Below are 16,021 nucleotides of genomic sequence, written 5' to 3'. Positions count from 1 at the left end.
CCATAAGTGACATAATGACATAAGTTTCATTCCTATCAGGGATAGATTTAATTTTAGAAGTAGGAATGGAGAACAGAGTAATGTGGCTGGGCATTATTTTTCGCCGTCCCCGTCAGCAACGTCTTCAAAACGTACTTTAAGTGAGCAGCCAATAACATCATTTAAACTTTTCGTTACGTGTTGCAGGGATGGGTTCTATACTGGGTGGGCTATGAGTCGGACTACTGAAGTAAATACTAACCGTTCCGTTCTCCATTCCTACTTCTAAAATTAAATCTATACCTGATATAACTAAGAGGGAAAGACACTGGGGTAAAACTTTGCCTTCCATATCGCTATACTTACTATTTAGTGGCACACTTATTGGTGTAGCGATACTTATGCTCTAATGTTAAACGTTACGTTGCGGAATACCTAATCGAAGTTGAAGTTCACGTGGTGCTAATATAACTTGTCTGCGTTGTGTATTAAAATTGAGACGCGATACAATTTTGAAATTGCTGACAAATGACTTTGAAGGGTAATATATTATATATAATTTTATATTTGAAATGGAATACTGTACGTGACAAACGTTAAAACTGATATTATTATACTAATATTAGTTTTATGTAAATTAGCAAAAACGCACTTGTTTCGCCGTAATGACCCCAATTTTTGAATAGGTTTTCGTAACAGGGTTAAAATTTTGGTGGTCAATTATTCAGTGTTTTTAAATGGAAGTAAAATTAATTTTTAGGTATATAAGTACTCTTAACAAATAACTACATTTTTAAAATATAAAATAATAAATAGTATCAAATAAATAACTACATAATTAAGTTTAAAATAATAAATAATAGCAAATAAATAAATACAATTTTAAAATACAAAATAATAAATAGTATGAAATAGATAACTATACATTTTTTAAATTTAAAATAATAAATAATATCAAATAAAATAATACATTTTTAAAACATAAAATAATAAATAGTATCAAATAAATAAATACATTTTTAAAACATAAAATAATAAATAGTATCAAATAAATAAATACATTTTTAAAATATAAAATAATAATTAATAGCAAATAAATAAATTAAGACTTTTTTGAAAGTATAAAATAAATAATAGAAAAAAAATACATTTTTTAAATAGAAAATAATAAATTATAGCAAATAAATGAATTTTTTTTATTTTAAATGGGAAATATTACTGAATAAATAAATACAGTTTTAAAATATAAAATAAAAATAATAATAAATAAATACATTTATAAAATACAAAATAATAGCAAATTAATTTATAAATACATTCTTAAGATATAAAATATAAACAATAACAAATAAATACAAGCAAGAGTGACGTCATTTGTCATCATGCAACTAATAAATAAAAATTATCATAAATAGAACAAATAGCCTCAAAACACTCAAACCAAAACAGAGTATAATAGTTTTTTTCAAGCGGAACAAAGAAAAATAAAACTCCGTTGAGTATGTACTCCAGCACTCGTTAACGCTCGAATTAATCGAGCCGCGCATTTTAAGGTCGGCAAACTCCAAACTTTTGATAATGAAAATTTTTGAGTCCAGCCACGATTCTCCCCATATGATATTGTAACTAGTTTGAGATAGGAATTATCTCGATAGAGAAAACTATGACATAAACCTATAATGCATACATAAGTATGGGTCCCTGGTCATGACAAACTGGAGCTTGTAATTTTGAAGTGAGTGAGTGAGGTCATAGATTCGAGGAGGTAAAGCGAGGGAGGCCTGGTGAGTGAGTTGGGCGCTGCTGTCAAATTTGGGCTTAGTTATGCGGACTAAATAGGACCTAGATGGAAGTCCTGATGCAAAATTAACCACCGAGTGTACTTAGGACTTCAATTGACTCGCTTCAGTCGTTCTCCCTTGAACTAGCTCGAGCTGTAAGTCTCTAGTATTACCAAGAAGCGATATCTAGTTTACTAGGGAGGAGGTCCAAATTCGCCACATTTCCAGCTTTATCTCCAGTCCAAACGTAGACGTGTCCGGAGTTAATCCCCGCCTCTAAATAATAACCAGCATCTCATTGGTTCTTGAAAACTCACGTCAGCGCGACGCGAATGACAACGAAAATTACAGTCATATTTTCCGACTGAGGAGAGGAGGCGAAATAGCCCGGGGCCTCCTTTTACGTCCCCCTTGTATTTTGAAAGGGGGACTGGGGCTATGTCCCGCGCGAATACTTAAGCATCTTATACCTTCTCCCTAGTATACTAGATATCGCTTCTTGGTATTACGAAGAGTATATTTTTCATATAAAATATCTTATGCTATATTTCTGTATGCATATTCTGGTTTCATGTGAACCCATACTTATTTAATGTATCACAGGGCTATGACAATACCCATTTTCTTCTTTTTTTGCGTATGTATGTGAATGCGATTACTGTATCCAAAAGCAGATCTGAACTATTCGGGCCCTTGGGCCTTCAAAAAGAGGAGGTATATTTTGAATTTCAAATTACTTGATGCCTTGCTTCCTTGAGATAAATGTTTAATTTGTGTATGGGATTATGGAAGACTTCACTAGCGAATAACTGAATGAACCAAGTAAGGCCTCGAGGTCCAATTGGGACCTGGGATTTGGTCCTTTGTTGTTACGTGTCGGGGATTTTGGACCTTCTCCCAAACTGGAGAGTTTTACTCCGCTTTGCTTACTAAACTAACGAAGTTACAGACCTAAAGTAAAAAGTTCTTTATTAAAAATTAAGTTATTTAATTAAAATTACCGTCGGTGCTCTACTTTTAATTATTATTTTAGGTAATTAAATTCCTTCAAGTGGACAAAATTTTAATTTAATTAAAAAACAATAAAAAAAACCTGAAATCTAGATTAAGCTAAATATATGTGACTTTCATTTCGACTTTTAATTGCTCTTTGATGTTTTTAGTCTATATTTTAAATTATTATTATTATTATTATTTAATTATTGCAGTGTTGGTTGGTAGCAAACGGGAGTTTCTAGGCGCGCGCAAGGTTCAGCGTGATAGATTATATATTCGCTATGGGTAAAATTTGTCATACATAATGATTAGTCTCTCTAGCTCCTCCCATCCACAAATTCCGCATAGATACGTTGACTGAAAATTGCTGGGTACAAAATTATTCCTAGTAGCTGTATGCATTCCTGATACTACTAGTAATATCACTCTATATAATTTTTGTATAGCAAATACACAACAATATACACCCTTTTTCCATGCAGCCTTGTATATTTCTAGGGAAACCAATATATAATTCATTGATAGGGTATATTCATGAAAATTACATTATTACAGAAGGGGATAATAGAAGAAGCGTGACACTTTGTATCCTCTTAATACTCTAGTTATGTTAATTTGCTCTCCCGCTGCTCATCAAACTTAATTAAGATGTGTGTAATTACAGTGCTAGGGTGAATTCTATAACCGTTTGGTATTTACTAAACCCCCATTCAGCAATCAAGCAGGCACAAACCTTGATTGTCTTGACGTGGCGGGACAAAAACGCACAATCGCATGCATTGCATACCTTGGCAAATAGTTAAGAAGCGCTAATAGATATAGTAATGATAAGGGAACTATTTAAAATGGCGTATGTGCATGCATGATTCGGTTTAGTAACCCCAATTGCTATAATAAATGTTAAGGGATGTTGTTGGGGAAGAATCATGTTACAATTACGAATTACACCGTTTTGTGAAAGGACACTTCTCTCGAAGAGAAGAAGCATTATAAGCTTCTGATTATTATTATAATTATTTAGATGATATTGGTCATACTATTTACCTTCATCATGCATGGGAGCATATAAATGTTATTCCCTTTGAGACAAACTCGAACTAACACATCGCATAATTACCGAACCAACCTAACTTGGCATATAGAGCATTCCATTTATTCCAGTAGAGAAGCAAACACATGCACAGGAACGGGGGGAGGTCACCTTCTTGGTTGGGTTACTTAAGAGGCGGCAAGAAGTACCTACCCCTAGAGGGCTAGCCTCCCGTCACACGTGTAGTGATTACCTGGGCTATCCGTTTGGCGCGAGTTGCTTCTTCTTTGGCGCCATCTGGTGCCAGGAGGGTTTCTTCTCACCAGGGATACTAGATGTTTTAAGAGAGAGATGAGCAGGTCTAGCCTTTGCAGGTGCATTTCGACGCTTCTGCAGCGGAGGGTTATTTTAACGGGAGTCTAAAACGCGCGTCGTCTTAAGGCTCTTTCAGACGATCCAACTTTTTGACTCAGCTCGATGGATCTAAAGTTGTATCAACTTGCCCTACTTTTGAAGGGAAAGTGAAGTAAATCCTTCCTTTTCACACGACTAAACTTCTACGGCCAAATGGAAATTTTTAAGCGCCACCTACCTTGGCACTTACGAAATAACCCGCGAAAAAGGCTTTTTTGTAATTCATTTTGACTGGCTGAAGAAATGAAATTAAAAAGTTGAGTGGATCACTGATCCAATTTTTCCTAGCCAACTTTTTTGGTGACTCAACTCATCCAGCTTCTATTCACATGATCCAACTATAGTTGATTCAACTCGAATTGACCCATCAAGCTGAGTCAAAAAGTTGGATCGTCTGAAAGAGCCTTTAATTGTTATCCCCCTTTCAAGGACAAATTGAAGCCCTATTCTAAGTATTCCTACCCCATTTTTTGCGTCCCACCCGACCAAAGCCGTTTCACAGTAAGAGCACCTATTTATCTCTGATTTCGTACCCTTCCCCACCATCATAGTCCTTGATTTGGCCCCGAATAGTGCTAAAAATTAGAAATCCGGTAGGCCCTACTGCGCATGACACGCCGATAACGCTTCGAGTCCCTCTTGAAACATCTAGTATCCCTGTTCTCACCTCTGTTATTATTGGAATAGTCTATACGCATGTATTATCCCGTAGAGTAAGGGCTAACGATCCATTTGCCTTACAAACCTCGCATGCAACGCAATGGGGAGGCGCTTCTAACTAATGTATTCTTAATTCTCGTTTATGCTAACCTTGCTCTAGTTACAATACTCTATTTGGGTGTTCGGTTGGTTTTTTGTCCTTGTTTTTATTTATAGTTTTTTTCCTTTCGTTTTCGTTTCGTTTATTGTGGTATTGACGGTCAATATGATGAAATAAGTACTATACAATTGTGGCAGACATTTATCATTTATTGTATTTTCAAATTATATATTTATATTTATTTATAACTAAGAAATTATTAATTTAAAACTCTGGTTTGTTATTAGTTTTTAAATAACTTATATTATGAAAAGGGGTGCGATGTTTTTTAGTAAATATTTTAAATATAGCTACAACAAAATCCCGGTGATAAATATGATACTAACAATAAAAACTTCATTTATTTGATTTCGTTTATTGACAAGTATTTAAAAGGGGGGAAATAGGGCTATAATATACTCAAAGGATTTACCTGTATCTCTTATAGAACCAGAGTTATAAGGTGTTGTGTAAATCAGCCCATGTTAATCCTATGGAGAGGACGTTAATGAAGAGCAAACATTTTGATTAATTACTCGGGCCCTGATTGTTGTAATTCAAAGTAATTAGTACCGTTCGAAAGCTGAGAAGTAGGGCTATAACATACGTATGTTCTAGAGCTCTATGTGATTACAATTGTGAAGAATTTATAGGTAATACATTTAAGCATAAGTTAATAAGATATGTTCCTTCCATAAGTTTGTTTAATTAATATCTGGTCATGACAAACTGAAAGGCTTGTAATTTTGAAGTGAGTGAGTGAGTGAGTGAGGTAGGTCATTGATTCGAGGAGGTAAAGCGAGGGAGGCCTGGTGAGTGAGGGGGCGCTGCTGTCAAAGGGGGCTTAGTAATGCGGACTAAATAGGAGTGCCTAGATGGAATTTGGTCCTAGCTGCAAAATTAATTAACCACCACCGAGTGTACTTAGGACTTCAATTGACTCGCTTCCGTCGTTCTCCTTCTCGAACTAGTTATCTCGAGCTGCTGTAAGTCTCTCAGTAGCATTACGAATCGTATAGGTAGTGCATATCATACTTATCGTGTAACATACCTTATAAACTTATGATTAAAGCCAGCCATTGTGCGAAGTTTTCGATATAGCCTACGTATCAATCAAATAAAATGAAACCGAATCGATTTCAATGCAGTCTGCAGCGACAACAACCCATAGAAACTATAGCTGTATTCATACTTTTCATACATAGTCTAAACATTTTAGCTATAGCAGAAGTGAGATGAGACTAGAAGTGAAGGGCTCTAGCATTGATAGTAGATCCTGGCACTAGTGAACAAATTTGAGGATTTTATGCCGCTTCCATCGCGCCTACACTAGAGAGAAAAAAATTTGTCGAGTTCCAAAAAATTTCCTACCCCCTTCCCCTCAACCTAAAGCCGCCGAACACGGACGCGGCTCCTTGAATCTAGTTCGTCCGTCTACCACCCTGAGCGTCTCTCGTTTTGGAGGGAAAATTCAGAAACCGCTACTAGAGGGCCAACCGTTCTTGTGTTATCAAGAATATTCACTTTCGCCGAGTGAAGAATTTGGTTAGCTCAGTACTTCTGGTCTCATCTCACTTCTGGCTATAGCTAATGCATAGAACCCCTGCACTCAAGGTCGTGTCACAGGCTTCGGGGTCTTTCTTATTTGACCGTCGTGTAACGCGCGATGTAGTCGTAACAGAGTCCGTAAAGGGAATGGACTGCGGACACTCTAGGCTACTAGCTTCAACCACCGTGGACTGAATCCATAAGCAGATTGGATAAGACCTTGAAAGCAATCAGACTTATACTGTGCACAGTACTGTATTGCGTAAGCGTTGAAATCCGATATTTTGATAGAGTAACAACTGCAATGAATGATCGTATGTGAACCAGTTTCATTACTGAATATAGTTTTAAATTTTGCAAAGAAAAATTGTAAATCGGCATACAATATTTATTTTTTTATTGGGTGTTGGGTAATGTTTTAATTTGCATTGTTTAGACATTTGTTTCGGTAATAAATATATAGCTTATTAAATATGCACATAAATGTTTAAAAGGTGTTTCTTTCTGATAAGTCTGGCATATTGTTCTTTAGGTACACGATTTTGAGTCGAAAATGTTCTATACTTCTATCAGAAGTGGTATGAGACTAGAAGTGAAGGGCTCTAGCGTTGATAGTAGATCCTGGCACTAGTGAACAAATTTGAGGATTTTATGCCGCTTCCATCGCGGAGAGAAAAAAATTGGTCGAGTTCCAAAAACATTTCTTACCCCCTTCCCCTCAACCTAAAGCGGTGAAACACGGACCCGGCTCTTGAATCTAGTTCGGCCGTCTACCACCGCGAGCGTCTCACGTTTTGGAGGGGAAATTTCAGAAACCGCCACTAGAGGGCCAACCGTTTGTGTTTTATCAAGTCTTTTCACTAATGCCGAGTGAAGAATTTGGTTAGCTCAATACTTCTAGTATCATACCACTTCTGCTTCTATGTATGACATTTCGTTTGTCCTAATGGACACTGTTTTCGAGTTATGATTTGATTTTTGTTTTAGGCATGATTGCTTACTTAATTAAAGAAGCTAGCAATCATTGTCTTAATCAGTTTCTTAATTAAATTTAAGGGGTCATCCGTAAAAAACTTAAAAAAGTCTTAACTCGAAAACAGTGTCCTTGTGGCAAACAAAATGAAGACAGAAGTTAACATTTTTGACTCAAAATTGATTTCCCAATGAACAATATACCCCCAGGGTTAGATTTAATTTTAGAAGTAGGAATGGAGAACAGAGCGAGTAATCTGGGCGAGCGTCAAGGTCCCGGACCCCCTTTCACGGGACCGGGGGGGGGGTATGAAAGAAGAGGCGGGGTCATAGCGACAGAGATAAAAAGGAATTGAGTATTTTTCGCCGTCCCCGTCAGCAGCGTCATCAAAACGTAGGGTTTAAGTGAGCAGCCAATAAGTTAATTTAAACTTTTCGTTGCGTGTTGGTTGGAGGGAGGGGCTCTATACTGGGTTGGCTATGAGTCGGAATAACTGAAGTAAATACTAACAGTTCCACTCCATTCCTACTTCTAAAATTAAATCTATCCCTGGTCTTATAATTAGTATAAGATTTAAATTTCCATTTCACTCTCCCTTTAAGGTATTGTTTACCTGATCGTAGAGGGATATTTAAACCATAAAACAAAATAATTCAGGACACGTATACATTCGTAATTACGGTGACCCATAAAAGGCGGTCCTACCGTTCAATTTATACGAGAAAAATATTCAAAATAAAATGTTTTTCTCTTTCAAATCTGACTGTGACACGATAACTTAACTAAGCTTAACCATGAAGTGGTAAAGAGCTGAGAGAAATGACAAACTAAGGCCCGGGAAAAGAGAAACCTCGTTAAAAGACACGCGAAAGGACAACGAACGACTCGATTATATCATATCAGAAGTATATAATACTACTTCTCTTCGAGAGAAGTGTTCCACCCCACAATGCGGGGTAATTCTGGTAATTGTAACATGATTCTTCCCCAACAATATCCCTTAATTAACATTTATTATAACAATTGGGGTTACTAAACCGAATCATGCAGCATGCACATATACGCCATTTTAAATAGTTTCCTCATCATTACTATATCTATTAGCGCTGCTTAACTATTTGCCAAGGCGTATGTATTGCATGCGCTTGTGGATTAAGTTTTGTCCCGACACGTCAAGACAGTCAAGGTTTGTGCCTGCTTGATTGCTGAATGAGGATTTAGTAAATACCAAACAAACAGTTATAGAATTCACCCTAGCACGGTGCGATGTAATTACACCCATCTTAATTAAGTTTGATGAGCAGAGGGAGAGCAAATTAACAAAAAAGGGTAATTCCCTCGCCTGGGAAGAATCACGTGCTTACATAACTAAAGTATTAAGAGGATACAGAGTGTCACACTTCTTCTATTATCCCCTTCTGTTATAAATAAACTTGAGCTAGTTACCGGGGAAACCAGTAACTGGATCTCTTTATCGATTTCAAATGACAGGGCCGTTTTTCTTTTCTTAAGCAGCGGTGATAATTAAAAATCCTAATTGAATTTTTGCAAAATTTTAAGGTCTTTTTCGAATAATAAGAACCTATTTTCGAAATGATCAAATTTTCTTAGCAGCTCATTTTCACTCAAAATTTAAATTGGCGTCATTGCGTGGCATTCTTGAAACATAAAGATGTTATGCAGATTTAAATACGAAAATTGTATGGTTTCAAGACTGAATTTTAGTATGTATATACATAGTTCGTTTTGGACTAATTAAGGAAAATCGACAACGTCCTTCATCAAGTAATATAACTGAACTGAAAACTCCAATACGTGTCATCTACGCCGCATCTCCCGCCAAAACGTTATCTATACACTGGTCTGGTTAGGTTCGTCATTTTGCGCCAAAATTCCCTTGGGCTCGGACGACCAAATACCAAGAAGGGATATTTAGTTTATTAGGGAGAAGGTTAAGGTGCCTAAGTATTCGCGCGCCATAGTCCTGCAGTCCCCCTTTCCAAATACAAGGGGGGGGGTGGTAAAAGGAGGCCGTCGGGCTATTTCGCCTCTCCTCAGTCGGAAAATATGACTGTAATTTTTTCTCATTCGCGGCGTCGCGCTGACGTGCACGAGTTTTCAAGAACCAATGAGATGCTGGTTGTAATTTAGAGGCGACGGGGATTAACTCCGGACACGTCTACGTTTGGACTGGAGATAAAGCTAGAAATGTGCACGCGAATTTAAACCTTCTCCCTAGTAAACTAGATATCGCTTCTTGCAAATATATTTTGAGGTATAGAGTTATCAAATGTTTTCGACCTTTATAAGCTGCTGTTGGCTGCATGGCTTTATTGATATTTGCTACTGTCAAACACCGCAGCTTGACGCGGTATTTGACAGTTTCACTTTGCAGTATTGATTTCGGTTAACAGGTATATGTTGCTCGGATACAGACAAGGATTGAGGTATAGAATAATTTAGAATAGAGAATTTCCGTGGTGCTTAGAAACAAAATTCTGTTAAATATATTCTGGGTTAGAAGGCTTAGAATTTGGCTTAACGAGTTTTAAAACATTTTCCTAAATTTAGGCTTAACGAGTTTTAAAACATTTACCGAAAATTAGGCTTAACGATTTTTGAAACATTTTGGTAAAATTAGGCTTTACGAGTTTTAAAACATTTTGTCAAAATTAGGCTTAACGAGTTTTAAAACATTATCTAAAATTTAGGCTTAACGAGTTTTAAAACATTTTCCCAAAATTAGGCTTAACTAGTTTTAAAACATTTTCCTAAAATTAGGCTTAACTAGTTTTAAAACATTTTCCTAAAATTAGGCTTAACGAGTTTTCAAACATTTTCCTAAAATTAGGCTTAGGGAGTTTTAAAACATTTTCCTAAAATTAGGCTTAACGAGTTTTCAAACATTTTCCTAAAATTAGGCTTAGGGAGTTTCAAACATTTTCTTAAAATTAGGCTTAGGGAGTTTCAAACATTTTCTTAAAATTAGGCTTAACGAGTTTTCAAACATTTTGGTAAAATTTGGCTTAATGTAACTTATTCAAAGACTTCAAAGATTTCAATTTGAAATAAGGGTTTTTATTCTAAAATATTTTTCAAATAAGGCTTAACAAATCAAATCAAGTGAAAATAGGCTTAGTTGGCAGTACTGAGTCATCGTTGAACATGATACATCATCATGTAGAAGTATAACGCTCTTGAAACGATTCTTGATCCTCATCCGAACTCTTGAATCCCGAAATCGGAGTTTTCTCAAGACTACGGAAAGCTTCGAGATTTTCTTTCTCGGATATTATTTTATACTGCATCAGAGAGAACATAGCAAAAAGGGATAGAAAGCTATCCATTACAAAAATTCGCGCAGTAAGTGTTAGGGAAACACAAACTAAAAGTATACTCTATATTTATGTAAGTCCAAGTCCTTATTCCACTGATTGAATAATAATCAACGCCCAGGTCCGCCCAGGTCAAACCGCTTTACTTAGAAGGCTCAAAATTTGCAGGGACGCAACTTTTAAGTAGTAGGCACGCACTAAGAAATGTTTTTTTTTCAATCCGCCACCATCTTGAAAAATGGCAACCAGATATGTAAAATAACGACCTTTATGGAATAACGTCCGGGAATTTCAACAGATTTATTTAATATTTGGTACACTTGTTTCCTATATCCTAAAGACGGGCTTTATCGCTTTGGGGCTGTATTTGCCGCCATCTTTAAAAATGGCGGCCAGAAATGTAAAAAACCTTTATGGAACAATGTCCGTTCATTTCAACCGATTTCACTAATATTTAAAACACTGGTGCCTATATTCTTTATACGGGCTTTATGGTAAGCTTTTGGCGTTCAATTAGCAGCCATCTTTCAAAATGGCGACCCGAAAAATAATTTAAAAAAAAAAAATATGCGAACGAGCTAACGGACTACGCCGTGTGCCTTTCCTACTAGTTATTTAATAAAATATTTACGAGTAACTAACCTGAGGTATAAAAACATAAATTTGAAAGGCGCATGCGTGCATTCTTTAAAATCTCAAACTTGCACTCCTTATATTACATTCTCTCTGACTGAATGCACGTTTTGCTCACTCTTATTTCGTATATATATATATATATTTACGTTTGTTTTATAGGCACAAATTTCCTTCCCAAAACCCTTTGAGCTCGCTAAAGCTTCAAGTATTTTCAAAGGCTTTTAGGGCCCCAGCTTCTAGAAAAGTTTTAGACCTAATATTTTCTAGTGAAAAGTTTTTCAAGTTGCATGCAGTGGATATGCTTTAAAAATTGCTTAGGAAAGCGTAACCTTGTGTATACATAAACGGACATATTTTGCTCTCTTTTTTTGTTTGTTTGTTTGTTTTCAAGGGATTTCTTAAAGGGATTGTGAAAAGGTAAATCAAGTTATTTTTATTTTATTATAATCAAAGATATATTAAAGGAAAAGGGCACGTAACGTAACATAATACCAAGAAGTGATATCTAGTTTATTAGGGAGAAGGTATAAGGTGCCTAAGCATTCGCGCGCCATAGTCCCAGTCCCCCCTTTCAAAATACAAGGGGGGGGGGCGTAAAAGGAGGCCGTCGGGATATTTCGCCTCTCCTCAGTCGGAAAATATGACTAATTTTCCCGTCAGAACCAATGAGATGCTGGTTGTAATTTAGAGGCAGCGGGGATTAACTCCGGACCTACATTTGGGCTGGAGATAAAGCTAGAAATGTGGCGAACTTATATCTTCTCCCTAGTAAACTAGATATCGCTTCTTGATTATACCTTAAAAGAACGGTTTCCTTTTTCTAAATATAAAAGAAATTAAATATTAAAATTTATCAATAAATGATCTCTTATTATAATATGATAATTAGTGCATTTAATTAGTCTTGAAAACTATCAAGGACTACGCGCCATCCACCATTGGTTTAGTGCATGGCGTCTGCTAAATCGAACCACCTTACCCTTACCTATCTCAGCCTGTGAGAATTAAACCAGTCCCGTTTTGTCAATTTAGCAAAGGTCTTTAAGGTTTTTGAAGTATTAAATCCTGTAGACTTCCGCTGTATTTGTCGCTTTGGAAATTATTTGACATACGCTCTAAGGCAATTGCAAAACAGCTGTTACTGTCATTCTTTGCCGCAACTAACAACATGGAGCAACTTTATTTGAAATCTTGGCATAGTACAGGGTTGCCTTAGTACCTGGAACTCCTGGAAAAGTGGGGGATTATTATTGATTAGCCGTAGAATACAGTGCAGCTAATATTAATCATGGTTTCAGGGTAATGACTTTTGAAAATTTGTTATTTTAGCTCATGAAAATTAGTTATTTTAGCTCGTGGAAAATAGTTATTTCAGCTCATGAAAATTGGTTATTTCAGCCCGTCGAAAATAGTTATTTCAGCTCGTGAAAATTGGTTATTTGAGCTCGTGAAAATTGGTTATTTGAGCTCGTAAAAATTAGTTATTTGAGCTCGTGAGAATTAGTTATTTGAGCTCGTGAGAATTAGTTATTTGAGCTCGTGAGAATTAGTTATTGGAACTAGTGAACATTGGTTATTTATAGTAGTGAAAATTAGTTATTGGAACTCGTGAACATTGGTTATTTATAGTAGTGAAAATTAGTTATTGGAACGCGTGAACATTGGTTATTTATAGTAGTGAAAATTAGTTATTGGAACTCGTGAACATTGGTTATTTATGATAGTGAAAATTTGTTATTTAATGACTTTAGACAATCAGGAAAACCATTCGAAATGTTAGGGAATATGAAATGAAAAATATATTATAACAACCCTGTATGATTTTGAAGGTACCTTAGAGCTCCAAAAACTCGATACGAATTAATGGTTCTCAAACTTAAGATAAATATTTACTTTCCAATCCATAGAAACTCCTTTCCACCTGAGCCTACTTAAGGTGCCAGTTCCAGTTAAATCGAGGTCAAGGTTACAAATACATTAGTTAGCCTGAATGCATGCTCTTCAATACCAGCTTAAATTGTCGCTGTGTTAAGTTTAAAAATATACAACGATGTCACAACGGATTAAATTCTTACACCATATAGTCCGTTAGGGACTTGGTTTCTTACCAAAATTCACATTGAAAAACCGGGTGGTTTTACCAATGAATTAAGGGGCTCAAACGCTATAGTTTCCGGATGATGGAACCTAGAACACCTACGTATACGTTCAAAGTGTTTGGCCTATTAGAAAAGTAAAGCTGTTATCAAGCGGGACTTAGCGCCCGTGAGCTCTTTATTTAAGCGTCTAGAAACGGCAGTAATGTAATTTTTAGAATTTTTGAGTAAAATTGAATGGGAAAATCGGCCCACACACACATCTCTGGCGGTTTTAACTCAAACTTTAATACAGGGTTCATGAAAGATCTGAAAATGAAATAATTCTTCATTTAAATTTGAGTTCAATAACTTCAATAATTTCAACAACAAACGAGGCAGTCCAACAACAAAATAGTTTACCACTCCCGTTATTATTACTCCATTGAAAATATTGGTAAATAAAACATTTATTTATCGTATTAATTAATTTTCCAAAAATTACATAAACATTGTTAAATGGATAAAACGGGCTATGTTTTAATTTCTTTTTTAATTGAAAGAGCTTATAAAATAATGAATATATCAATTGGAACCAATTTCCCACTAGTTTTCATTATTTCTTGTATGGTCTGTAATTATCCATACCTGTTTCCTCCGTTGGCAGTACGGCGAATTCCAGATCTATTGTAACCATGTTTCTATCTACAAACTTGTATATATCTATATAAATCAAAGTCCTGACTGACTGATAATAAACGCCCAGCGCAAACCGCTTGCCCTAGAAGGCTGAAAATTTGCAGGAACGTTACTCATAAATAGTAGGCGAGTACTAAGAAAGATTTTTTCCAATCCGCCGCCATCTTAATAAATGGCGCCCAGAAATGTAAAAAAAGATCTTCTCTATGCAAAAACGTCCGCGCGTTTCAACGGATTTCGCAAATATTTAGTACACTGCTTTCCTTTAACCTACAGACGGGCTGAATGGTCTTTCGGGTTCGATTTGTTGCCATCTTTTTAAATGGCGGCCAGAAATTTAAAAAACCCTTCTTTATGGAATAATGTCCGCATGGAAAGTAATAAAAAATGCATCCAGACGGGCTAACGGGCAACGCCGAGTGCCTTCGCTCCTAGGGTGCTACAAAAATATTAGTCATCTAAAATCTACCCATTCTTTATAACATTTTGATGAAAGTTCTTATTACACGAGAGCGACGTCGCGGGTAACAGCTAGTTAGATAATATTTTAGTAATTACCGATCTTAATTATTACTAGTTTTACACTCTCATAACTTCATATACAGTCTGTAATTTGCCATACCAATTTCTTACGTTAGCAGTACGGCGAATTCCGGATCTGTTCCACACTGTAAAGCTCGCAAACCAATTCGCTAAAAACGTTGTTACCTTAAAGTAAAGTGCTGGAATCACGGTAAAAAGCGTTTTGCAATCTGTCTCCTGTCAATTCAAAGTCGAATTTACAATACGAAGAAAGGTACTCGACCACCTTTTGAACGTATGGTATATTGGTATAGAAATAAACCTTGCGTAACCTTTGACACTTGTTGCAAACTCACCTTGGAATTAACTGAACTGAAACGGTAGCTAACGGTATATGGAGAGAAAAACACCAAAAATTGCTAGAGAAATCAATCTTTTTTTTTTCTTTTTTCTTGTAGGGTTTTGAGATAGATTGTTGTTACCTTGGAAAGGGATGTTATTTCAATGTTATAAATCGTCCGCTTTAATCCGGATTTATACGCTTTCTAAGATTGGAAATGAATTATTTTACTTTTCCGCAGTTTAGTAGATAAAATGGGAAGCCATTTATTAGTGTTGTTAATTTCTTAGGAGAGTATGTATGTTTATGCTTCGCATAAATAGAATATTTTATGTCTAATCGTTTCAATGCAAGGAGCCTTAATTTAATTGCGTTTTTCTGTATTTATTTCAACTCGTGGAAATTATTTCGAACGTGAAAATTAGTTATTTCAATTCATAAAAATTGGTTATTTTAATTGGTGAAAACTAGTTATATCAACTCGTGAAAAATGGTTATTTACATTGGTGAAAATTAGTTATTTCAGCTCGTGAAAAATGGTTATTTACAGTGGTGAAAATTAGTTATTTCAGCTCGTGAAAAATAGTTTTTTACAATGGTAAAAATTTGTTATTTCAACTGGTTAAAATTGGTTACTTCGACTCGTGAAAATTTATTTCGATTCCTGAAATTTAGTTATTTCAATTCATAAAATTTAGTTATTTCAATTCATGAAATTTAGTTATTTCAATTCATGAAATTTAGTTATTTCAAATCGTGAAAATTAGTCATCTCAATTAGTTATTACCACTCGTGAAAAGTGGATATTTCAACTCGTGAAAATTTGTTGTCAGAATATTAAATGATCAACAAATATGGATATTCATCAGGAATTAATTTATTTAAACGAAACAG

General features: G+C 35.5%; 1 protein-coding gene and 1 long non-coding RNA gene across 3 annotated transcripts in view; both read left to right on the top strand.

Annotated features, from left to right (window-relative positions):
• LOC149615866 (5-hydroxytryptamine receptor 7-like) overlaps positions 1-16,021 on the top strand; it is a 97,099-nt gene that overhangs the window by 13,378 nt on the left and 67,700 nt on the right. The window lies entirely within an intron of this gene.
• On the top strand, positions 2,211-2,903 carry LOC149615872 (uncharacterized). Its single transcript, XR_016375985.1, has 3 exons — positions 2,211-2,474; positions 2,553-2,716; positions 2,794-2,903. It is a non-coding gene; the product is annotated as an uncharacterized LOC149615872 (long non-coding RNA).

This window comes from Phalangium opilio, unplaced genomic scaffold (genome assembly GCF_054372755.1).
Source record: "Phalangium opilio isolate 3A_F unplaced genomic scaffold, DU_Popi_V2 ptg000217l_1, whole genome shotgun sequence".
Lineage (NCBI taxonomy): Eukaryota > Metazoa > Arthropoda > Arachnida > Opiliones > Phalangiidae > Phalangium > Phalangium opilio.
The sequence above is the reverse complement of the archived record's forward strand: the minus strand, read 5'-3'. Positions and strand labels throughout refer to the sequence as shown.